Below are 27,128 nucleotides of genomic sequence, written 5' to 3' on the forward strand. Positions count from 1 at the left end.
TTTTTTATTTGTTACATTTTATTTTGGGAACAAAACACCTCAGTATAACCAAGAAAGAAGTAGGGGATCCAAGCAGCAAACATCAGCCATGAGGTGCCACGAGTGGAGCCCATCCCACTCACAGCCGAGAGGAGTAGTGACTCAGAGGGCTGTGACTGGCAGAGACTCGGCTTATGTTTCCTATGTGGGAAACTCCCATCAAATGCAGGAGACTGGGCAGATCAAAGTTCCATTCCTATTCACTGCATAAGCAGGTAATCTTTAACATCCTTCATTTAATGGTCATCTACTAGCCTTCCCACCCTTGCTGTCTCCTTTATAATTAGTTTCCCCTCCTTTTTTCTCCAGTGATGTCATAGTGCACAATTTGTCAGCACAGAATTTATACTGCAGAGGGCTATTATGTTGCAGACACTGGTCAATGACACTGCTGAAGAAATTATGTGGGCCAAAAGTGCTGACTGTACTGAAAAGAACATTTTGATATTTTCCCAGGTACTCTCAAGTCTTTAAATAACCTTGCAGACAAGAAGGGGCAATAAAGGTCACTGATATTTGTTATTCCATTGTTTTCTGAAGTCTTATTTTTGCAGTGACCACAACCCAATAAATCTCATCTGCAGATGAACACTCCATTTATGGGCTGGATTACCAATTGTAAATCCCCATTTTACAGCCTATCGTGTATCCAGAATATCTCTACCACCCTCAATCCCTGATCTGGCTTAGTGGTTAGAGCAGGAGTGGCCAACTCCAGTCCTGAAAAACTTTATGCATGAGATATATATTTGTATAAAATGGAGGTGGTGCATGGAAATCTAACTTATGCATAATTCATTGTGAATTTCCTGAAAACCAGACATCTTCATGGCTCCTGAGGACTAGAGTTGGCCACTCCTGGGTTAGAGTGATGGGCTGGGAGAGAGGGAAGCCAGGGTTCAAATCTTACTTCTCCCACTGGTTCTCCTTGTGACCTTGGTCAAGTCACTTTATTTCTCATTGCCTGAAGTACCTACTAACAGGCCGATTCGTTAGAAAGTGCGGGAGAGCCAGTGCTCTGTGCTGAGTGCCGCTTTCCCAGCGCGCGCCCAGGCACCTCTCCTGGGCGTGCAATTTTGTATTTAAATTAGGGCCCGCGCTAATAAGGAGGCGCTAGGAACACTAGCACATCCCTAGCACCTCCTTATTAGTGGAAGCAGCGGCTGTCAGTGGGTCCGACAACCGACGCTTAATTTTACTGGCATCAGTTTTTTAACCTGCTGACAGCCACGTGTTCGGAAAATAGATGCTGGCAAAATTTGGAGTGGAGGAGTAGCCTAGTGGTTAGAGCAGTGGGCTATAAACCATGAGACCTGGGTTTGAGTCCTGCTGTCGTTCCTTGTGACCTTGGGCAAGTCATTTTACCCTCCATTGCCTATTGTATGTACACAGACTTGTACAAAGGCAATAGATATTCAAGCATTAGTTACTTTCCATAAGAGTTTACAGTCTAATAGGCCGATTCAGTACGGTGCACTCAGCCGAGCGCACCGTTTAGCATCTATTTGGCCGCACGTTTTCGACGCGCATATATTACCCCTTGCCTTGAAAACGCGTGGCCAAACTTGCAAAAACTAATAGCGCTCATCACATGGTGATGAGCCTATTTTTTTTTTTTAATGTTTTTTCTGCTTTTCATACTTTTTTCAGCATTTCAAAGCAGATTACATTCTGGTACTGTAAATATTTCCCTATCCCCAGAGAGCTTACAATCTAACAGGCCGATACAGTAAGGGCGCGAAAGAAAAAGCGCGGCAGTGCCGGGCGCCCGCTCGTTTGCCGCGCACACAGTTAGGATCACATACCGTTCGATACAGTATTTAAATGGCATGCAAATGCAAGCCGCGTCCATGAAGCGCAATCCATTTTACTGTATAGAGCGCTATACAGCGCCTATACAGTATCCTGGGTGCACTGGTACCTGTCATTTCAAATGTCATTTCAAATGATTGTCAGTCCTCTCTCCAATGCGGCTCTCCCCTCCTCCCGAGGCGCCCACTGCGGCTCCCCTGCCTCCTGGGGGCAGCCGGCGGCGAAAGCGGCTTCCAGCAGCCCCGCCGGCGAAGATGCATGAATGCACGTCCAATTTGGGCGCTCAAGCAGCGAAGGCGCATGAGCGCATGCCGTGACCTGAGCGCCCGGATGGACGCTGGAAGCCGCTTTCGCCTCGGGAGGAGGGGAGAGAGGACTGGGGCTGCTGGAAGCATGCAGTAAGTTTACTTTTGTTACAAGTTCTATTTGCTTTAATAACATGTCGAGTCAATTTTCGCCCTGCACCTTGCTTCGGGAGGGGGGGAGAGAGGACTGGCAGTCCCCGATGCCCGAGCATAGGAGAACCAGGCCCGAGCGTAGGAGAACCAGGCCCAAGCGTAGGAGAGCCAGGCCACACCATGTTACTCGCTTGCTCCAACCCACCCACTTATTTGACCGGAGCCTGCCTATTGCTGTCACATCCCTCTATGCCAGGGTCAGGGTAGGCGGTAAATTAGCGGGTTAAAGATGCAGCAAAACTGTTGGTTAAAAAGACGATAATGGGGCCGCACGTTACTGTATGGGAGGGAACAGCTAATCCGATCGTTTACATATCATATACATGCCGCGGGCGGAAAGGGATACGCGTTGATTTAAAGAAGCGGTAAAGATTGGTAAAAATGGATAGTGAATCGCGGGTTAGACTTACGCGGCCAAATTGTGGGTACAAAGCGGGTTAGAAACAGGGTAACCGCGGCCGCACTTTACTGTATCAGCCTGTAAGTTTGTACCCGAGGCAATGGAGGGTAAAGTGACTTACCCAGGGTCACAAGGAGCAACAGTGGGATTTGAACCCTGATCTCCTGGTTCATAGCCCACATCTCAACCACTAGGCTACTCCTCCACTTAGTTAGTCACCTGGGATACTGAAAGTAACACCTACCCAAAGGCAAGACTTAACCATAAACAGCATCAGGAAAGTGTACAGAAAAGCAGAGAAAACTGTTTTTCTGTACACCCTTTGACTTAATATCATAGCGAGATTAAGTCGGAGGCCCCAAAAATAAAAATTCAAAAATTTCAAGGAAAAAAAAAAATCCCCTCTGGGGATAGCGAAATACCTTCAGTACCTAAATGTAATCCACTTTGAAGCACTGTGAAAAGTGAAATATAAATCTAAAAAAAAAAAAAAATTGAGCATCCGTTTTCGAACTCACTGACTGGTGGGAAGATTTTTTTTTTTCTTGAAATTTTTGAATTTTTAGTTTTGGGGCCTCCGACTTAATATCACTATGATATTAAGTCAAGGGGGATACAGAAAAGCAGTTTTTTCTGCTTTTCTGTACATTTTCCTGGTGCTGTCTATGGTTAAGTCTTGCCTTTGGGTAGGTGTTAATTTCTGAGAGTAAAATGTGCGGCTTGGCCACACATTTTACTTTTAGTATCCCGGGCGACTAACTAATAGGCTCATCAACATGTGATGAGCGCTATTAGTTTTTGCAAGTTTGGCCGCACGTTTTCAAGGCGAGAGGTAATAGATGTGCTTCGAAAACGCGCGGCCAAATAGGTGCTAAACGGTGCGCTCAGCTGAGTGCACCGTACTGAATCGGCCTGTTAGATTGTAAACTCTTATGGAAGGTAACTAATGCCTGAATATTTATTGCCTTTGTACAATTCTGTGTACATATAATAGTGATATAAAAATAAATATTATTATAATAACAAAAATCCATAAGGTTGACAATGATTTCCTAAAGAAAAATAGCACCTGTCTTCTCAAGGCCACAGAAAGTTATGCTTTCTCTAAAAGGAAAGACATTTTTGCCGAGTGATTGGAGGAGAGCGGTGGTGGTCCCGCTTCACAAGAGTAGGAACAGAGAAGAGGCTGGTAACTACAGACCGGTTAGCCTCATTTCGGTGGTGGGAAAAGTAATGGAGTCACTGTTGAAAGAGAGAATAGTGAACTATCTACAGTTGGAAGAATTGCTGGACCAGAGGCAGCATGGATTCACCATTGGAAGATCCTGTCCGACAAATCTGACTTTTTTGACTGGGTAACCAAGGAATTGGATCGAGGAAGAGCACTCGATGTCATCTACTTGGATTTCAGCAAAGCTTTTGACACTGTCCCGCACAGGCGACTGGTGAATAAAATGAGAAGCTTAGGAGTGAGTGCCGAGGTGGTGGCCTGGATTGCAAACTGGTTGACGGACAGAAGACAATGTGTGATGGTAAATGGAACTCTCTCTGAAGAGAGAGCAGTTTTAAGCGGTGTACTGCAAGGATCGGTGTTGGGACCGGTCCTTTTCAATATCTTTGTGAGCGACATAGCGGAAGGGATAGAAGGTAAGGTTTGTCTTTTTGCGGATGACACTAAGATCTGCAACAGAGTGGACACGCCGGAAGGAGTGGAGAGAATGAGACGGGATTTAAGGAAGCTGGAAGAGTGGTCGAAGATATGGCAGCTGAGATTCAATGCCAAGAAGTGCAGAGTCATGCATATGGGGAGTGGAAATCCGAATGAACTGTATTCGATGGGGGGAGAAAGGCTGATATGCAAAACTTAAATAAATAAATAAATAAAATAAATATGCACGGAGCAGGAGAGAGACCTTGGGGTGATGGTGTCTAATGATGTGAAGTCGGCGAAACAATGTGACAAGGCAATAGCTAAAGCCAGAAGAATGCTGGGCTGCATAGAGAGAGGAATATCGAGTAAGAAAAGGGAAGTAATTATCCCCTTGTACAGGTTCTTGGTGAGGCCTCACCTGGAGTACTGTGTTCAGTTCTGGAGACCGTATCTCCAAAGAGACAGAGACAAGATGGAGGCGGTCCAGAGAAGGGCGATTAAAAAGGTGGAAGGTCTTCATCGAATGACTTATGAGGAGAGATTGAAGAATCTAAATATGTACACCCTAGAAGAAAGGAGGAGCAGAGGTGATATGTTACAGACTTTCAGATGCTTGAAAGGTTTTAATGATCCAAAGACAACGACAAACCTTTTCATAGGAAAAAAATCAGCAGAACCAGGAGTCACGATTTGAAGCTCCAGGGAGGAAGACTCAGAACCAATGTCAGGAAGTATTTCTTCACGGAGAGGGTGGTGGATGCCTGGAATGCCCTTCCGGAGGAAGTGGTGAAGACCAGAACTGTGAAGGACTTCAAAGGGGCGTGGGATAAACACTGTGGATCCATAAAGTCAAGAGGACATCAATGAAGAGTGGGTGGTTCGCCAGAATGACGGCTACTGCCGTCATTCTGGCGAACCACCCACTTGCCTGTTTATTCAATAAACATACACACAGTTACTGCGACTCCAACATCACTCTAAGCTTCAACGGCAAGAGGAAATGTGGAAAAAAGGATTTGCACTCACAAAGCGGGGAGTAGCTGGCTTGTTACGGCGGTTACTACCCCAAACCAAATAAGCCTGATACTTCACTTTCAATGCATATCCAGCATAGCTCTCTGCTTCAACGGCAGGGGAGAAGAAAAACTGATACATCACGCATATCCAGCATAGCTCTCTGCTTCAACGGCAGGGGAGAAGAAAAACTGATAGTTCACGCATATCCAGCATAGCTCTCTGCTTCAACGGCAGGGGAGAAGAAAAACTGATACTTCACGCATATCCAGCATAGCTCTCTGCTTCAACGGCAGGGGAGAAGAAAAACTGATACTTCACGCATATCCAGCATAGCTCTCTGCTTCAACGGCAGGGGAGAAGAAAAACAACTAATAAGGGCTGAATAACAGTCTGGGTAAACAAGCATGGGTGTAGCTTGCTTATTGCGGCGGTTACTACCCCTAACTAATCAAGCTTGATAGTTCACTTGGATGCAGCTCCATCACTGCTCTCTACATTAATGGTGGGGGTGAAAGGGAAATAGAACCAAAGGTTACTAAGAGCCAAGAGAAACTGATAAGTTTGAGAAAAAAGAAGTGTGAAGCTTGCTGGGCAGACTGGATGGGCCGATTGGTCTTCTTCTGCCGTCATTTCTATGTTTCTATGTTTAGAAGGTGACATTTAAAATGGAGCACTAATTTTTCCAGATTTTTGACTCCTTTGGTATTTTTCTGCATGCCACTATTTCATTTTGCTTGTCTCCTAAATTATATAGTACTTGACTCCTCTTGAGGCAGAGTTCCAGCTTTACCCCAGAAAACTGAAGGTAATTTGATACACTATAAAAAAGTCGAGATAAAAGGTCATTGTCTACTCACATACAGAACCATTCTTGTAAAGAGGAATCTTTAAGAATGGCATAGTATTTCTCAGCTTTGCAAGCTATTTATTTTCTCATGCCGTTCCTATAGTTAGGATTCCAATCTTTCCATTAAACAGTTAGTGACTCCAAAGCTCTCGTTGTATGCCTCTTTGAGCACCGTCCTGTGTTACACCATGGGCATTTGAGGCTGAGAGAACAAGATGGTTGTCCCATCTTTAAATTGCAAGAGTGGTTGGTTTTTTTTGGTTTTTTTTTTTGTGATCAAACAAAGCATCAGCAAATCATCAGACTACCTAAGAGGTCTAAAACAGAGGGCACATTTGTTCTTAGGCTTTACAGTTTCTGAAAACTTTTCTTTAAATGTTGTAAGAGCTGTACTGTTTATCTTATCAGCAAAACAACTCCTCTGTTAATTTATGATTAAAAGGCAAGATGGAACAAAGTCTTCCAGACTACAGGAATATTGATTCATATAAAACTAGTTCAGATACTGCAATACCACTAGATGTCAATGTAAACTCAGGGACAGTAGCTTTCAAATCAGTGCGCAGGTACACATTTGCACGCACGCATCAGACTGTGCCCAGGGACACAGTCATTTTATAATGTGCGCGCGTTATAAAATAGCCTGGCTGCGTGCACGTGTGCCAAAGTTTAAGTGGGGCATGTGCATGAGCACACAAATCCCACTTCTGCTCTGTAAGTCGGGGGATTTTGAAAGGGGCTCGCATCCACGCCATTGCCAGTTTACCAGTTCATCCACCATTTCACCCAGTTCAGAGCTAGGTCCTCCAAACCTTCCCTGGTTTGATAGCCTGCACTCTCCCCCAGTTACTCTAGACCCTTTAAACACTGCAGAAATGGCACAATCCTTTTATTTTATAACTTACATGTCATCCATAGCAGAAGTAAAGTTACGCAGCAGGGGACCCCGGCAAACACCGCGGCGTGTAAATATTTACGTGCACATCTCTTGGCCAGGCCCAAAAACGCCCACTACTGCACAGACCACGTCTACTCCCCATCCCTTTATGGAAACTCTTGGGATGTACACGCAGCAGGATTTTAGCGCATATCTGGGTGCTTTTTAAAATACGGTCAGTATGCACGAACCCGACTTATTCATGCATCCAATAGTTGATGTGTGTGCCTGGCTATTAAAATTCACCTTAAAGTGATTCAAAAATTTGTTGATTAGAGGGGCGCTGTTTCCGGCGGATGTGTGCAGTCGCATAGTGCCTTCGCTCCGTCCACCCGCTCGCTGAAAAACCCCGTTAAACGCTGCAAAATTGTGCGCAGAGTGCCGGAATTAAGCTCTACCGAGTGCGGAACTTCTCCCCTGCCTGGCGTTATGGCTGCAAAACGGAAAACCACGGATCTGAGGCAATTCTCATTCGACAGGGCGGCGGCCCTGTCGAGCCAAGATGGCGGCGCAGAGCTTGCCGCGGAGGAGGGGGCGGCTTCTCCTGAACCGGAGCGGATTGAGGCACAGAACCCTGGCGACTCTACCCCCGATCCAGCGCTGCTGACCCGGGCTGAGGCCAGGACTTGGTTTATGGAGATCCGTTCCGACTTAAAACAACACCGTGCTGACATCATGGCGTCTGTGGCCGACTTGAAGGAAGACCTTGTGACATTAGGGCGACGGGTGGATGAGAATGAAACCCGGATTGATGCCCATGGTGATTCCATCAACACGCTTGTTAGTCAGCAGGCTTCTACCTCTTCTGCCATACTGGACCTTCAGAGTAAGGTCGAAGACTTAGAGAACAGAAACCGGCGCAATAACCTCCGCATACGGGGAGTGCCGGACACGCCAGAGTATGCGGAGGTGGAGGTGGTAGCCCTACAGATTTGCCAATACATACTGTGTCAAGGATCCGAGGAGGATCAGACACGCACTTCAGAGCCAACGGCGGTTCAGTTTGAGAGGGCGCATCGGGCTCTGGGCCCAAGAACCGATCAGCGACCACGTGACATTGTGCTGTGCTTTTCCAATTTTCCTGTCAAGGAGCGGATTTATATCATGGCCAGAAAGATGAAGGATATTCATTGGAATAATCATGCCATATCCATCTACCAGGATCTGTCTCCGGTTACATTGAAAAAACGGTATGAGATGCGTGAAGTTACGGCTCAATTAAGGGAGCGGAATATTAAGTATAGATGGACATTTCCCTTTGGACTTTATTTTCAAAACCAGGGAGTCAGCTATAAGATCACTACGCTGGCTGAAGCTGCCGTGGCATTCACTAAGGCTCAAATTCCGGTCAATTTCCAGCAGGACAGTGCCCAACATCGGCAGCAGAAGATGGATAACGCTCCGCGCTGGCAAAGGGCGGAAAAGGGTGGAAAGAGACTCCGACGCCAACCTGATCATCGACGACCAGCAGAGCAGGAACAAGGCTGAGGGGACCGGCCTCCCAGGGATTTTGTGGTTCTTCTGAATTAACGGTTTGCTGTGGTAGCCAGGCTTCCAGCTACCATTGCCAGCTCTGGCTACTGGCGATATTGCTATTTAATTCTCATGCAGTTCCGGTTAGGGCACCTGTGTGTTAAGGGTGCCCTTTACTCTAGTTACTTGGAGGGGTTTTTACATTACTGTTCATTGTCTATGTTTTTAGGGTGGGGCGGTGTGATGTTGGGACTGGCGCGCACCGTACGAGAACACCGACCTCTGGAGGAGAGGTATCCCATGGTGGACTGTAGGGATGCCGTTGGACTGACTGGGGGGAATGCTGAAGTTTTTGTTTTTTTGTTTGGATTTGGGTATGCAACAAGGGGTTCGCCTGTTTTAGCTATTTACATCTTAGTGAGATCCACTGATTACAGTATACTGGCACAAGAGGGAGGAGGGCGTAGTCTTTATCGGGGGGGATCGGGTCGACTATTACAATATCGATGGCGACTAAACTATTATCCTTAAATGTTAAGGGGCTTAATACACCAGGGAAGAGGTCTCTCCTGCGTCGTGAACTGCAGAGACAGCAGGCGGATATAGTATTTGTCCAAGAGACACATGTACGGCGGCACCACCAGCGTCTCTTAAGCTTCCCTAATTATGCTGCTGCGCACTGGGCGGCTAGTACAAAAACCTCAAAATATACAGGAGTAGGGGTGCTGTTAGCACACACTTTTGTACATGAACATCTAGCTCATGTTTATGATCCCCAGGGCCGATATATTTTACTTAAGTTGCGAGTGGGAAAGCAAGTGTATACACTACTTAATGTATACTTCCCGAATGTACAGAAGGCCTCCTTCATAGATGTGCTTCATACTCTCCTCCATCAACACTTAGAGGGTGATCTCATTCTGGGGGGTGACTTTAATTTTGTACAGCACCCATCTAGGGACTCCAGCTCCGGGAAATTGTTCGACCAATCAACACGTAGAAGGTGGATTCAATTTCTGAAAGATTGGGAGTTGGTGGATATCTGGAGGGAACGCTTTCCAACCTCTCGCTCCTATACTTTCTTCTCATGTGCACACGGCACTTATACTAGAATAGATCACTTTTTTCTCTCTAAACCTTTACAAGTATTGGTTGCCAAAACTGACATAGATGTTATTACCTGGTCCGACCATGCTCCCATATGGCTTACGTGTACTTTTGCAGGGACGGATAAGGGGTTCCGGTCTTGGCGCCTTAATGACTCTCTGCTTAATGATGTAGCTTTTTGCGGCCAAGTGGAGCAATTATTGAGGGACTACTTTGTCACTAACCAAACGGTGGGAATGTCTCCGCTAACGGTTTGGGAGTGCTCTAAGGTAGTGGTCAGGGGGACATGTATAGCAAGGGCGGCCTATTGCAATAAACAGAGGGAAGGCCTGCGTAGAAAGTGGATTCAGGAGTTACACATACTAACGCAATCTCATAGCCGCACTAAATCCAATAAGACGTATAGCCAGATAGTAAGGATTCGGGATCAATTGAGGGCATTGGAGGATACAGCAATTAGTCATCAACTTCTGCTCTTGAAGCAGCAGTTCTTCGAAGGGGGGAACAAGGCGGGAAAGTTTCTTGCTCGCCAACTTAAATCGGCACAGGCCCGCACGGTGATTCCTAAATTACAGACTACGCCTGGGCATTTTATCACTTCCTCAGAGGACATCCGAAATACTTTTACTGCCTTTTACTCTGAACTTTATGCTAGAGACACTGATATCACTGGGGAAAGCATTGGCCGATACTTGGAAGATATACAGCTTCCGAGGCTCACTGAGCATCAACAAGCTGGGCTGGATAAACCTATTGAACAGGGCGAGGTGGCGGCCGCTATCAAGAAACTTAGGCCGGGGAAGGCGCCAGGGCTGGACGGATTCACTGGTTTATACTATAGGAAATTTGCGACCCTGTTGGTGGAACCTCTGACTGCTGCTTTTAACTCTCTGTTAGAGGATGTTTCTTTCACCAATGATAGTAATACAGCAGGTATTACTGTTTTAGCAAAACCCGGTAGGGACCCCACTAAGTGCAGCTCTTACAGACCCATCTCCCTCATAAATATCGACCTGAAATTATTGGCTAGAGTTCTTGCAGCCAGACTTAACGGACTGCTCCCTGGGTTGATACATACCGACCAAGTGGGTTTCGTACCAGGCAGGCTGGCCGCGGACAATGTCCGTCGGATAGTGGACATAGTGGATGTGGTTCAGCGTAAGGGCATACCGGCAGTACTTTTAGCACTCGATGCTGAAAAAGCTTTCGATCTTGTTCATTGGGAGTATCTTTTTCAAACTCTGGAGGCCATGGGTTTTGGGACTTCTTTTTTGTTATGGCTACGTAAACTGTATGATCATCCACAGGCGCGTGTGAAGGCGAATGGCGGGTATGGCACCCCTTTTTACATACAGAGAGGCACCAGACAGGGCTGCCCGTTATCGCCCTTGTTATTTGCTTTGTTCCTTGAGCCCTTTGCCATTCGAGTTCGTGCAGCTGCACCCATACGGGGTATTGTTGGGGGCTCAGTACATTCCAAAATTTCCCTATTTGCAGACGACATCATGTTAACCTTGACTGATCCACGGACCTCTTTGCAGGGAGTGATGGACGAGCTACATAGCTTTTCAGCGGTGTCAGGCATGAGAGTCAATTATGACAAGTCGGAGTTGCTCAACCTGACTTTACCCCCCAGTGAGGTCCAGGACCTTAGGCGAAGCTTTCCATTTTTATGGGCTTCCTCCTCCCTTAAATATTTGGGAGTTAAGATTGGACCCCACAACCATAAACTGTTTGATTTAAATTATAAACCCTTAGTCGCTAAATTACAGGAGCAGCTTCGACAATGGGGCCACCACACTCATTCTTGGATGGGGAGACTTGCTATAGTGAAGATGAATGTCTTGCCGCGTTTCCTCTACTTCTTCACTACCATACCTATTCATATTCCCGCTACGTGCCTTAAGAAGTGGCAGCAAATGCTTTGTGGGTTCATTTGGAAGAAAAGGCCTCTGCGGGTGGCTAGACGTGTTTTATACCAACCTAAGAACAGGGGAGGTTTACATATGCCTAACTTAGCTTGGTATTATTATGCGGCACAATTGCGAGCGCTTGTGGCTTTACATAATACAGTTGAGACGCCGCAATGGGTACATATCGAACAAGGATTTCTGGGCAAATTTCCAATTTCAGCACTGCCGTGGCAACCACGCACTTCCTGGGGCCCTATCATTTCTCTCCCGTACGCTCTATGTACCACCCTGAGCATCTGGCGTAGATGGAAGTCTCTGTTGATCGGTGGGGAGAGTTATTCCCTAATGACACACTTATTTACCAATACAGCACTCCCCTTTCAGGTGAGGTCAAGGGCCACTACACGCTGGATGGGTACAGGCCTTATGCGCATTGGTCATGTCCTTCATCAAGGGGGCATGATGACCAGAGACCAACTATGTGCCTTACATTCGGAGGGGGCTATTGATTTTTTTCTTTATGCGGGTATCCGTTCTTTTATTAATCAAGGGCTTCGTTTGCACAAGGTGCGCACTACTAATACCTTATTTGCAACTCTATGCCAGCATGCACCCACCATCAAAGGTATTATTTCCAAAATATATACACTGTTCAATAACACTAGGATTGGGGAGCCCAGATACCGGGCCCTGTGGGAAGCTGATTTTGGGATTCGGTTGGAAGAGAGTGATTGGGATACCATTTACACCATGGCTCGCAAATGCTCCATATCGACGGGGCTACAAGAAAACTGTTATAAAATGATTTTCCGGTGGCACTATGCACCAGTTGCATTACATAGGTTCTATTCATCTATCTCTGATCTCTGTTGGCGGGGATGTGGAGAGAGGGGCACGTATTACCATGTTTGGTGGTCATGCCCACGGATCTGCGCCTTCTGGCAGGTGGTGTTTCAGTGGGTGGTACAGATAGTGCAAGCTCCTTGTAATATCCAACCCTGGCATGCTCTACTAGGCCTAACATTGGCAGAACATAACATTCCGACACAGAAATTGCTTTTGCAAATTTTTATTGCAGCCCGAGCAGAAATTGCATTACATTGGAAGCAGCGGGAGGCACCAACCATAGCTGGGGTACAACAGAGAGTGTTTTCTTATTATCAGCTGGGACGATTAACAGCCATACATCATAATAGAGTGTCAGCTTTTCACAACATTTGGGCGCCTTTCCACGCTTGGTTGGATAAACAAAGCTCCTTAGTGTGGAATACCCCTTGTGTCCAGTCAGGGTAGTGGACTTTCTACATGCACCACTGTATAGTGGATTTCTCTTTCTCTTTCTCTTTCTCTTTCTAGGTTGTTTTTGTTCCCAGATCCATATATTATTTGGCGCATATATGTTTTACCTTTATTTGTGTTCCTTTGATCTGCAATATACTTCAGCAGGGGGGGGGGGGGAGGGAGGGAGGAGAAGGATGGTGGGATTTGTATTTACCATATTAAGGGTAAAATGGTCTCAATGGTGTCCATTTGCGCTGTTCAAGATTGTCTGATGCTTATCCCTGATGTATATTGTTGTTTTCCATTTTACGGAGTTTGAGCTGTACTAGATCTGTTTGGTTATTTTGACTTACTCTTGACTTGTTTTGTATCATGTCTGCCCATTGAGACAATAAAAACAAATTATACACAAAAAAAAATTTGTTGATTACAGTTGTTCTCTAATAAGGATACCCATATGCGGCTAACTTAAGTGGGATATTTAGCAGCGTGGCCATGCTGCTGAATATACCCGGATAAGTTACAGTTAGCTGGATATGTGGTATCCGGCTAACTTTAGACCTGCCTATTGCACGTCTAGAGTTAGCAAGTTAAGTTAACCGGCTAACTCGGAATATCGGAGATATCCGTTTAACTTAATCGGCTAACAGCTCCTCTCCGAAATGCCTACCTCCCGCCCCAGGAATGCCGTGGACTTACAACAGGACAGGCTATGCAGACATGGAGAGGACTCATGTGATCAAAAAAAGAGCTATGAAGCACTGAAAGTCCTACTAGTCTCTCTTCCAAATTTTAAAGCAAAGTTAAAGAGGGGACAGAGACACATAAATTCATCACAAGGGGTCAGTTCCCTCTATATGCAAGTGCAGGATAAGGGAGAGGTCAGTATGATGTGACTAGTCACTCTGGTTGCTGCATGTGGCTGTCAGAGCTTATCCAATGCTGTTGCTTCCAACACTCATACGGGCCGATACAGTACAGTGCACTCCAGATTTGGCCAACCCCCCCAAAACTAATAGCGCCCGCAACATGCAAATGCATGTTGATGGCCCTATTAGTTATTCCCACGCGATCCAGAAAGCAAAATGTGCAGCACATTTTACTTTAAAAAAAGTAACGCTTGCCGGCACTGGGGAAGTGTACAGAAAAACAGAAAAAAATGCTTTTCTGTACATCCTCCGACTTAATATCATAGCGATATTAAGTCGGAGGCCCCAAAATTTTAAAAAAATTAAAAAGAAAAAATTGTAAATCGGCCCGCGTGTCGGAAGACAGATGCTCAATTATGCTGGCGCCCATTTTCCGAACCCGTGGCTGTCAGCGGGTTTGAGAACCGACGCCAGCAAAATTGAGCGTCGGCTGTCAAACTCGCTGACAGCCGCCGCTCCTGTCAAAAATGAGGCGCTAGGGACGCCTTAGTGTCCCTAGCGCCTCTTTTTACCACGGGCCCTCATGTGCATACTAAATCGCGCGCACAGAAGAGTGGCCTGTGCGCGCGTCGGGAGAGCGGGTGCTCGCCTCAGCGTGCCAGCTCTCCCGTGGGTTTTACTGTATCGGTCTGATAGTGAGTTGCATCTGGTGTTCAGTGCATGCTCTCCCCATCTAACTCAGCCTGGGGATGACAGAGGCTGGTAAGACTCACAGGCAGCTGCAGAAATGTGCATTCAGTCGAACGCACCCGTTAGGATTAGTTAATGTGTGGGCCCTGGGCCGAGGCGAGAGATGGCACCGCCCACAGGGAGGAGTCCCGTGAGCCTCACCGTCAGGAGGCAAGGTCTGAGTGACTTCAGATACAGTATCAGTCTAGAGTCTTTATTAAAGAGAGAGAGTGACACAGCCTGCGGAGCGGGGAGTGCTGAAGAGGAGGATTTACAGACCCAGAGAGACAGGGTCCGTGGATAGCAGAATACCCCCAAGTGGATACCTCTAGAGTAGATGATGATCCACTGAGCGAGGTACACTGATGATGTCTTCAGTAGAGATGGTAGTAGCCCACGGGGCGAGGTACACCGAAGAAGGTCCTCAGCTGAGTCGGTAGTGGTTTGCAGAGCGGGATACACCGATGAGGTCTTTGGTAGAGATGGTAATGGTCCGTGAAGCAGGGTACACCGGAGAGGGTCCTCAGAAGTGATGATAGTGGTCCGCAAAGCAGGGCACGCTGTTGAGGTCCTGAATAGAGATGGTAATGGCCCGCGGAGCGGGATACCCACAGTGAAGGTACTCAGTAGAGATGATAGTGATGCGCAGAGCAGGAAGCACCAGTGAGATCCTCAGTAGAGATGGTAGTGGTCCGCGAAGCAGGGTACACCAGAGGAATCCTCGGTAGAACAGGAAGTAGTTCGCGAAGCGGGGTACTCACGGAAAGAGTAGCAAAGGTTCCAGGGAAGCCCCAGGGAACAGGGTAGGCAGAAGCCCCAAGCGATAGGCCCTCTGAGGAGCGGATAGCCAAGATGAGGAGAGGGCCCCCGAGGAGCGGGTACCCAAGACATCTATGCCTGGAAGCAGGAACTGGAACACAGGTCCTCTGAGAGCGAGGTGGATTTAGAAAGAAAGGTTCTCTTTGCCAAGTCGTTGGTAGGCAGGGCCAACTGGCTTAAATGTCTTGGAGGGATGACATCATCTGGAGGGGACGCCCCCGAGATTCCCGCCATGACGGCTTTAAGACTGGCCATTGCCTAAGGACATCCGACGGCAAGATGGCGGTCGGCGGTGTCCGTGCGCCCCGGGAGGCCTGGGAGTGGTAGGCAGGCCGTTGGCAGTTGGCGGAGGCTGCCAGTCTACCCCACAGAGTCAGGGAAGTAAAGAAAGAGGTGAGCAAGAGTGGTCGCAGCCGTCTGCGACCGGATGTAACAGCACCTTTCTGCTTGCACTGAATATGCATTTTCTGTACATAAAACTTACTGCTAATGCAGCAAGGTTTTTTGCATGCAGAAAATGTCTGTTCCTAAACAGGAGTACTGCTTAGCGCCCTCACATAGAAATCCCATGCAAATGAGGGCATTAAGCACTACTCTCCAGTGCAGAGAGACTGCCAGTGCACTTTTCTTAGCACTGAAAACATAACCTCAGTTCAGAGCTAAAGTTATGTTTCCAGTGCTACTGCGCTGGCAATTATAAACCTTAAAAAAGGAGGAACATTTAGCTGGATAAGTGCCGATTTATCTGGGTAAGCGGCGGCAGCAGCAGTTACCACTTAGCCTGATAATCAGAACTTATCTGGATATCTGGTGTGGTTCACTGCTAGTTAGCTGGCTAAGTGTTTATCCACTTGCTGCTGCCAGATACTCAGATAAGTACTGATTTATCTGGCTAAGTGGCAGCAGCTGCATGTGATTATGTTCATAATTTAAAATGTGCCCCGGTATATGACGATATGGTTAAGCGATGCTTGGCTGGCTTCTTGGGTACTGTGGCAGATGACCACGCCCAGGGGGAGGGGCCCCGTGGGGAGCCACAGTACTGGGCTAGACTCAGGACGCACCAACACAGAATTAGATCTTTTATTGGACAGCTTGATGTGTACCACCAGAGGTGGCAGTAGTGAAGTAGTCTGTAGGTAGCAGTCTCGGGACCCTCAGCAGAGGGGGGACCCTTCTCACCCCACTGGTATAAGGTGTAGGTTTCCCAGCAAGGCAATGCTGTGGATGAGACAGACTGAGAGTTAGATTACTAACTAGATGGTAGCTGTAGGTATGCGATTCCACCAGGCTGAAGTAGATGGTACTGGCACCGAGGCAGGGAGAGCAAGCCCTCGAGGAGTGAGTACCTGATCCTTGTAAGGCACCTGAAATAAAGCAGAGGACCCCCCGATTGACTAACCCAAGTTAGTCAATACCCCAAAGGGCAGAGGGAGAGCTTCCAGCGGCAGCACGGAAGCGGCAGAGTAGCTTAGACCGACCAAAACCAATCCTTTGCTAACTCAGTGAGCTAGCAACAAAGTACAGGCTAGCAACAAAGTACAGGCTGGATGGCGTGACGTCACTAGAGGGGGACGCCTCCGAGGTTCGCGCCAATGCTGGAATAAAGATGAGGGTAGCGCGCGCACCCTAGTAGAGCCTTGGGAGGAGCATGGCGGGAGGCAGCACCATAGCCATTCCGGGGATGCCTGAGAGGTCGGCTTGCAGACGCGGCGATAGCCATTTTCCCAAGGTAAGCGGGAGGAGCCGTGAACAAGGTGAGGCAAATGGGGCGAAGCCGTCTAGCACCGATGGATGCAACAGTGTATCAAAATGGTAATGGCTATCTTGCATATATGTAACAAATCCAAGGTATCTGCTAATAACATTTGGCATGAATAAACCACCTGTAGTATTATACTGGAGTTCATCTCTCGCCTCCTTGTCATGAACAGATCCGTGTCCTGATTGTCACATCGACCCTGTAGTCAGATTTATTAACAAGGGGGCTCTCTGATTCATTGGATTATTTTGGCACATACTACAGCTCTGATACGGTGGGGCTACCAAGCAACTGCACGACATCAGTGACAATAGCTTAGCCCACAGTAACTGAGCTTTCTTTATGCAATATGACATATTTTTCCAGGCTAGAAGTTGTAACCCATAAACAAAGACAGAGAAAAGTCCCTGAGTGGAAAGGAAAGTGCTTTAAAGATACCTCAAGTGAATGAAGAGAGTCTGTGGAGAGAGAGATGGAACAGAGAAACCCTTTAGAGACAGTGAAAAGGAATGGAAAAAATGTGACATTGAATCCACTGTGGCAGGAAACTGATATTACAGTAAGAACTACATGCAAAAACACATTAGCTGATCTTATATCAGTAAGCAACTGGAAGAATTAAGGAATATATCCACCTTTCTTATGAAACCTATGCTGGACCCATTTCTTGCACGTGTCTGGCAATTTAAATTACTTTAAACTTAGAATCCAACCCCACCTCCAACTCAATTATCTGTTCAGTTTCCGAGAGAATGGATGTCCCAAAGTCTGATCAAATATCTTACTGTGAACCTGACAAAGAGGCTGGTATACAAACCCAGTCAGTGGCCTGTTCAGATGCAAATGGTTTCCAGAGAAAACCTTGCTCACAAAAATTTTGCTATGGGGAAGCTGGCATACACCTCATTGAGGTATAGTTATTTGTTTATTTCAGTTTAATTAATTGCCTGACAGAAGGCTCAAGGTGATGTACATGTTTTAAAAAGAACAAAATTCAAAACCTAAAAATGTGTTACCTTATAATAAATGTCACACGTGAAAACCGGCCCATTTTAGGCGTTTTCACATGCTGGGTTTTGTTGAGTCCAAAATTCATGAGCTGTTGTATATGATCTTGCACTGCAGCAGCTCTTAATTTTGAATCTAATCAAATTTTGTGACTAGCAGACTAGTGTGAAATTTTACTCCAGTGAAGGCAAAATCTGCCAAAGCTTCCCGCACAACCCCCCCCCCCCCCCCCCAAAAAAAAATTGTTTAGGGTTCCTGCACCCTTGTGCAGATGAAGCTCTGTTTGTGGAAATTTCTGAAGATACATATATTGTCCTCAAAGAATGAAAGCTGTAGGCAAAGAGAAACCAACTAACAAAACCAGGAAAGAAAACAAAAGAAAAATTGGGAAAAGTTCAATACATGGAGGAGTTTGGAAACTGTAGCCACTGCAATTTTATGTCACCTGCACTTTTCCAATGATTCTGGGAATGAGTTGAAGCTAATTTTAACAGGTAGGAATTGTTTAAAAAAGCAAAACAAAGCCAGAGTATATATATTTTATGCTGTCCATTGATGGAATGCTAATGTTTGTGTGCACCACATTGGTTTGGCCATTTGACTTATAAAGTTGGTTTAAAAATAAGTAAATAAAAATAACAAATTATACACACATATATATATATATAATAGTAGGAAAGCCCGTCATTAAAAGATGGGGAAACACCCACTGGTTGTTCCTGTATGTCTTTGCTTGGTGAAGCCTGAGCTCCCCATCAGCTGCTCTGCTCCATTCCCCCTGTTGCTGCCTTCACTTTCCGGCTGGTGGGGCCTGAGCTCCCTGCCAGCCGTGCCTCTCAGCTCCATCACCCACTGCTCCTTCTTCAGCTGACGGGACCTAGGCTCCCCACCAGCTGCATGGCTCAGGTGCGTCCTCGCCATCGAGACCCAGTGGGTGCTGCTCATCTCCCCCCCCATCACGGGCGTCTTTCTCAACTTGACAAATCGATCTGGCTGTGCACGTAAACCTACAAACACCTTGTGAACAAACCCATCTGCCTTTTTTTTTTTTTTATAGACTGTATAATATCTCTGTTATGCTGCTTCTGTTTCAGATGTTTGTTGTGAGATTTTTGGAGACATGCAGAAAATGTGAGGACACAAATCAGGCATGTTTGAGCCTGGTTTAAATATATGAAATTTTCACTGTCAAGTATAGAACAGCCTACCCGAGGAGGCAAAACAATATCAGAATTCAAGAAAGCTTGGGAGAAGCACAGAGGTGTTTTAGTTTATGGGACTGTCACAGGAAGTAAATTTGGCAGATTACATGAGCCTTATGGTCCATCTACCTTCAATGGTTCTCCGTTTCGTTCTTGGATTCTGCCCATGAAGATGTTTTCACACACTATGATGCTTCCTAATATGTTGTACCCCGCCTTGGGGTGAATTTTCTTATTAAAAAGATGGATAATAAGTAAGACCCTGGAACTGCCTGCGAGTATCTAACTCTGTGACATCCTGTTCATATCTGCTGAGTTTACGGATTCAAATCCCCAATTTTCACTGTCAAGTATAGAACAGCCTACCCGAGGAGGCAAAACAATATCAGAATTCAAGAAAGCTTGGGAGAAGCACAGAGGTGTTTTAGTTTATGGGACTGTCACAGGAAGTAAATTTGGCAGATTACATGAGCCTTATGGTCCATCTACCTTCAATGGTTCCCCGTTTCGTTCTTGGATTCTGCCCATGAAGATGTTTTCACACACTATGATGCTTCCTAATATGTTGTACCCCGCCTTGGGGTGAATTTTCTTATTAAAAAGATGGATAATAAGTAAGACCCTGGAACTGCCTGCGAGTATCTAACTCTGTGACATCCTGTTCATAATCTGCTGAGTTTACGGATTCAAATCCCCAGTCCGGGGCCTCCAGGGACACCCCCTGGGCCAAGCGATGAGGGTCCAGCCACCAGCGGAGGCTGCGCACCGTTGAACTTGGGATCGGCTGGACTGCCTGGAAATCCCGCGACACTGGTTTCCACCGGGAAAGTAAGGCCCTCTGAAGAGGCTTACCTCGTGCATTATTTATACCTTCGAGGGCTTTTGCTTTACGCTCTGTACCATTTTTGTAGCCTTTCTCTGGATTAACTCCATCCATATTCTTTTAGAGTAAGGGCCCTCCCCCTCCCAGAATAGGACAAAGTATTTTAGATGAGGTCTTACCGGTGACTGGTAAAGAGGCATTAGCACCTTCTGTTTTCTACTGCTTCTGCCTCTCCCTAGCCACCTTATTATCCCTGTGTCTCTAGTCACTGCCTTGTCTAAATCTTGAGCTCATTAGCTATGCTCATCCTGAAATCTCTCTTTTGGCTGTTGCAGCAGCTCAATCCCCATGGATTTCTGCACCCTAAATGCATGATTCTACACTTCTTTTGCACTGAATCTGAAGAGCCAAGCACATGAGCACATTCCTCATTTTGACTGCTCTGTCAGAAGTGTCCACTGTGTTGCGGAATTGCAAACTTCTCCTTACTAATCCCACTTATGAAATCACAGGAGAGTGGCCAGCCCAGTGATTCAGTAGCAGCACTGACAAGCAGAGGACCCGAGTTCAATACCCAATCCTAAACTCTGCCCTTGTTGTTGTCTGGGGTTTCAGATTTTGTGAAGGCAACAGTTACAGCCTTTAGGGCAAGGGCAGGGAAGTCTCAATCATTGTTCAGTGGTGACATTTAGCAGCCAAACTCGGGGTCCACGTTACTATGATCTAGATGGAGCTGCAGTGTGTGTGGCCCCCGGCTTAGGCGTGTTAATGACTCAGTTAAATGATTTGGAGGAGCCAGGGGCAGCAGAGTGCCTTTTTGTTTAGGGGGGGAGGGGTCCAAACCAACAAACTCTGCCCCTCCCCACCCCCTCCCTCTTCTCTTATCCTACTCCCTCCTTCTCTCTCACCTACCCTACCCTGACCCACCCCCTCTCGCAATCCCCTTCCCTCACATGTTGATCGGTGGCAGGAAAGCAATAGTGCCTTGGCCGCATCGCTCCTCTGCCACCCAGCCTGACAGCTGCTTTGGACTGTGTGGCTAAAGAGTCCCATGAGGTTCAAAGCAGCACAGCAGTCGGGCCCAGAGCTGCAGAAGCAGAGGATGTGGTCGATGCAGAGGTGCTCTCCTCCTGGCTGACCCGGCCCCAGATCTCCCTCTGTGATTTTCCAAGAAGGACCCACCCCATTCTGATGCCTGTGGGGAGGGGATAGAAAACAGGGGAATAAAACCTGGGTAGTTGTGAATGCAGGCTTATGGAGTCTCTTAGCACCTCCCCACACTCCAAAAAAGAAGACTTGTTCCAATTCAGCTGGAAACCCAAAATAGCAAGGACAAAAGTCTGGACCAAAAAGAAATTTTGAACAGTACTGGCCTAAGACTGATAACCTGCGGTAATCCACTTACAACTCCACTTTGCTTGGCATGTAGTTCATTTACCATTATCTTTTGTCGTCATCTCTCAACCAACCTTGCTCAGTTTATTTATGGGCATCCTGTGTGGGATGGTATCAAAAGTTTTCTTAAAATCCAAGTGTACCATATCCATTGCTGGACACTGATCTAATCACTTGGTCACACAATCAAAGAACTGGATCAGACTTGTTTTGATCTCTTTACTTTGGATCGTGCTGCCCATAGAATTCAAGAAACTCCACTATCCTTTCATTTAGTAGTGAAAACAAAATATGTTTATAAAATCTACAGTTTATTAGACTCTACCATTATAGAGGACCATTTTCAGCCACAGTTGGCAAAGTAAACTGGATAAACATCTGGTTAGCTTAGTCAGGATATTCAGTGGTTTAGATAAACTGCTGTCTATAGCCATCTATCTAAACGTTAGCTGGAAAAGTATACCCAGTAAATTTTAGGACTTCTCCCAGGCAGTCCTAAAGTTTTCTGGCTATCTTAGCCAGATAACGCTGCTCCATTCTGCTGCTCCACCCCTGAAAAGCTGGATAAAAACTTGTCTGGCTATGTCGGGGTGGTCAAACCAGTGCAATTTTCAAGTCCCGCCATTTATCCAGATAAGTGCCAAATGGTAAAATAGAAGGGGAGGGGGACAAGACTATTTTTAGATATGTTAATGATAGAAGGAAGTGCAAAAGTGGCACTGTGAGACTCAAAGGTGAAGGGGAGGAATATGTAGAGGCTGTTGAGGAAAAAGCAAAATTGCTTAAAAAATATTTCTGTTCAATCTTCACTGTGAAAGGGCTTGGAGCCAGGTCCACATAAAACGAACACAAATAAGATTGTAAGTGAGGTAAACCTCAATCGATTTTCAGAACAGTGTGTTCGTGAGGGGCTAACTAAACTTAAGGTAGATAAAATGATGGGGGTCGGATGGGTACATCCAAGGGTATTAAAGGAACTTAGAGATGTCCTGACAGCTCTGCTGACCTGCCTTTTCAATGTTTCTTTAGTCTGGAGTAGTCCCGGAGGACTGGAAATGGGTGGATTTGGTTCATGTTCATAAAAGTGGAAGTAAGGAAAAGGCTGGAAACTACAGACCAGTTAGTCTGACCTCTGTGGTGAGCAAACTAATGGAATCGTTGCTAAAACAGAGAATAGTGCAATTTTTGGAATACAATAAATTGCAAGATCCGAGACAGCATGGTTTTATCAGAGATAAATCTTATCAGACGAATCTGATCAATTTCTTTGATTGGGTGACCAGGGAGTTGGAGATTTTATTATAGTTTAGTTTATTAGATTTTGTTTAAATCACCTTTCTAAATAAGAAATCAAAGCAATTTGCAATCAAAATTTAAAAATGCAATATAAAACTAAATCATAACATCATATTTAAGACATAACATCAGAATGACCATGCATTAAAATTTCAAATACAGATAATTATTAAAAACAAGCTCATCAGTTTTACAGCAGTACAAAAATAATCTATCAACCTATATAAAATTACCTATGATGATTAAATGGAAATACCTAATTAAATCAAAACAAAATCTACATAAAAAATTCAGAAGAACATAGTCACATAAAACAGCAGCATACACAGAACTATAAGGACATACACACTTAATGTGAAAGTATAAAAGTTAATACCTAAACAATATCATAAGAACGTAATATACAGCCAGGTTTATAGGGCATGTACGCCTCTGTGTAAAGCTTTAAATGTGAAACAGAGAATGTTAAATTGTATGTGTGAAGTAATGGGCAACCAATGTAATTCTTATAGGAGTGGAGTTGCATGGTTAAATTTTCTCTTCCCAATTATTATTTTAGCGGCTGAATTTTGAATCAATTGTAACTGGTGAACAGAATATGCTGGAAGACTATGAAGTAAGACATTGCAGTAATCTAATCAATTTAATGCCAAGGTATGCATGAATGTTTTCAGATCTAAAAAATCTAAAAAAAAATGTTGAATTTGTCAAAACATAAAACGAGAGAGATTTCTGACCTAAATTTGAAATATGATAGTTAAAAGTCAAGTGTGAATCAAATTTAATACATAGGGTATTAGACGTAGATCACTAGATATAGTGTACTTGGATTTCAGTAAGGTATTTGACATGGTTCTGCACAGAAGACTTATAAATAAATTGAGCTTCCCTGGGATGGAACCTAGAGTGGCTGACTGGGTTAGAAACTGGCTGAGAGGAAGGTGACAAAGGGTAGTGGTAAATGGAGTTTTTTTGAAGAGGGGAATGTTACTAGCAGTGTGCATCAGGGATCAGTCCTTGAACCGGTTCTTTTCAAAATTTTTGTGAGCGACCTAACGGAAGGATTGTTGGGAAATGTTTGTCTTTTTGCCAATGATACAAAAACCCGTAACAAAAAAATGCAGATTAATGCATTTAGGATGCAAAAACCCAAGGGAAAGATACAATATTGGAGGTGAAATTCTTCTAAACACAAAGGAAGAACAGGCTCTAGGGGTGTTTGTGATGATCTTAAGGTGGCTAAACAGGTGGATAAAGCAACAGTGAAAGCCAAAAAGAGGCTTGGCTGCATAGGGAGGTGTGGTCAGCAGAAAAAGGGAGGAGATACTACCCCTATATAGGTCTCTGGTGAGACCTCATTTGGAATACTGTGTACAATTCTGGAGACCACTCCTTCAAAAGGATATAAACAGGATAGAGTTGGTCCACAGGGTGGTGTCTAAAATGGTCAGTGGTCTTTGTTCTAAAGCACGAGGATAGATTTAAAGATCTAAACATGCACACCCTGGAGAAAAGGCGAGATACGGGAGCTTTGATAAAGACATTCAAATATCTCAAAGGTTTCCATGCACATAAGATGAGCCTCTTTTAATGGAAAGGAGGCTCTAGAATGAGGGGGTCATGAAATGAGGTTAAAAGGGGGTCAACTCAGGAGTTATCTTAGGAAATATTTCTTTACAGAGAGGGTGGTAGTAGATGTGTGGAAAAGCCTTCCAGTGGAGGTGAGGAGACAGAAACAGTATCTGAATTCAGGAAAACAGGGGATCTCTAAGGAAATGATGGGACTTATAATGCTAAATTAATTGAGTGGATAGGCAGACTGGATGGGCCATACAGTCTTTTTCTGTGGTCATGTTTCTATGTTACTAAATGTGCTGAACATGGACCTCATAATGACCTGCATAAAACAAATGCAAGTCTAAGGGCTAATAATTACAGCAAAAGCAGCCCCTGCTCCAAGCAAAACTCCCAAGCTGTTCAGCACAGAGAAGGCAATATGTGCCAGTATATTGAAAATTGTTTTGCAAAACAATTTTAAAAGTTTCACAGAGCCCTATAGTATGACTCATGACACTTCTTTGGGGAACATCTTGCTACTCCTAATTTGGGTCAGCTGCTCTGCAAATTAAGTTAGTTTCTGAATGTATGCAACTCTGAACAATGCAAGTCTCTATCAGGGCGACTTTCATATGCACACCTCCAGGACATGCTCTGCTGCACTGAGATTAAACAGGAAAGCATGAAAGAGCCAGCCACGATCAGATTACAGGTCAAAATAAAAATTATAGGGAGTAAGACCAAATGCAGTAAGTGTAAAGGAAGATGAAAGCTTGCAATAAAAATATTAGCCCAGAACCTGGGATTCTTAACCCTGCAAATGAAGAACTTGGCGAGAAGGAAGGGAACCTCAAAATGTTATTTTATCTTTTGGGATTTAATTCTTCACCTTTCCAAATCTGAGATCAAGGCATGTTACAAATTCAGGTACAGTAGATGATAGTTCCCTGCCCCAGAAGGCTTACAACATGTGAAGTGACTTGCCAAGATACATCAGTGGGAGAAGCACTAGGCTACTCCTCCATGCCAATCCAAAATGTATGAAGCCTGGGCACAGACACTGGAAGGACCGTGTATCAAATTCAGACTGCAGATTTACAAAAAAAATTTTGATTAGATAATGAATGGAGTTTATAAGAAATTTCTCAGCAGCATGCTTTATACCAGTACTATAGAAATAACTTAGCAATTATGTGAAAGTTTGTTGCCATATTAGGACAGATAGTCCAGTTAAGCAGACAGCCCTGAGAGCAGTAAAACCCACTAATCAAGGTTTACATTCCACAGTACCCAGTAACTATGTGACCTTGAACAAGCAACTGTAAGCAAGCGTCTCATGGTAAAATCAAAAATTACTTTGAGCAGGAGGATCATCTTTGCTTACTAAGGGAGAAGTATCGTGGGAATCATTTTTCCAAATCAATCCCATTTTTTAAAATGCATTTATACAAGGGAGCATTTTAAAGGCTTTATAAGTTGTTACTGTGCAGCTGGTTCATGCACAATAGCAGTCAGTAACTCTGGCTACAAATTGATTTTCCAAAAGGCATGAATGAATTAACTTCATAGGGTTCAACCAGCTGATGGTCATCAGTCATAGCCATGCTAGTCCTATTGGTATTTAAGGGAAAAGAGCTAACCTCAAGACATTTGGTTGAGCCCCGCAGAACATTTAACTATATACCAGCCTTTTCAAAATCAGTGTGTAGCTGAATTTGTAAGTTGTTAATGTATATCAATCAGTTCCTCAGTAATTACTTATAAAGAGCCTTCAAACCAGATAATATTTTTTTGTGGCAGTTCAACACAATATGTCCCTTTAATTCCAAGAGTCATGCAAAATGCTGACAGGACGTTAGTTCTCTCCTTCCTCCTTTTCTATCGATCATGTCCCTGACCACTGAATTCATTTTATGTTTATGGTCAGAGGAATGATAAAGCAGCCCCAAACCTTCTTGTGCCTCTTGTGATAGTCACATGATAAAAGTTGTTTTATGATATCTGGACTTTCAGTTTGCTTACAAGAAGCTTTCCAATGATATACACATCATATCTGATCAATTTACTTAAAAATGATATTGTACAATTCACATACTACACAGTAAGAATGCACTGAGTTATCAGAAGCTCACATTACTGTTATGAACTACGCTGCCCACGGGTTTCCCCGCAAGCAGACTCACCACACTGCCTTCTTCACCCGATGCGGCAGGGACGCCGCCGTCGGGCCTCCTGTATGGCTGAAGCCGCGGTCTTGCTTGCTCCTCGCGGCCCGGAGGCCGCCCCGGATCGTCATCTTCACCACGACCGGTGCCGCGGACTTTCTGCTTCTCTCCACGGGGCCGGGACTGCCCGGGACACCATTACCTTCTTCGCGGTGCTAGGCCGCCAGCCCCGGCTCCAGCCACCGGATGGAACCGGGGCTGGCGGCCTGGCTCCCCGGGGCACCCTGCAGCAGCTGGAGCTGCTGCAGATGTCAGGGCCTGCTTCCCTACGCACAGACGCTGTGCAGGCCGCTGTCCACGGTACTGCACAGCCCTGCTTCCTGCTCCTTCGGTGCCAGCGTGCGCCTCTCTGCAAGATTTAAAGGGCCAGACACAGGAAGTGTGCTGGCCCCACCTTTAAGTGGACTTCCTGCTTAAGCCCTATAAAAGGGCTGTCTTCTCAGTCTGTCATTACCTTGTATCGGAGTGTCATCCCTCTGGAGGCTCCTGCCTGCCAGAGCCTTGTAAG

The 27,128-nt window shown here is 45.4% G+C and overlaps 1 protein-coding gene across 1 annotated transcript in view; it reads left to right on the top strand.

The window, feature by feature from the left end:
- The window catches only part of CA12 (carbonic anhydrase 12), a 147,354-nt gene that overhangs the window by 12,137 nt on the left and 108,089 nt on the right, over positions 1-27,128 (top strand). Inside the window, exon 2 of the mRNA XM_029575777.1 lies at positions 44-254. The gene's annotated coding sequence lies outside the window, so the exon portion shown is untranslated. The remainder of the gene's footprint in view (positions 1-43; positions 255-27,128) is intronic.

The sequence above is a fragment of the Rhinatrema bivittatum genome, chromosome 13 (genome assembly GCF_901001135.1).
Source record: "Rhinatrema bivittatum chromosome 13, aRhiBiv1.1, whole genome shotgun sequence".
In the NCBI taxonomy this organism is placed as follows: domain Eukaryota; kingdom Metazoa; phylum Chordata; class Amphibia; order Gymnophiona; family Rhinatrematidae; genus Rhinatrema; species Rhinatrema bivittatum.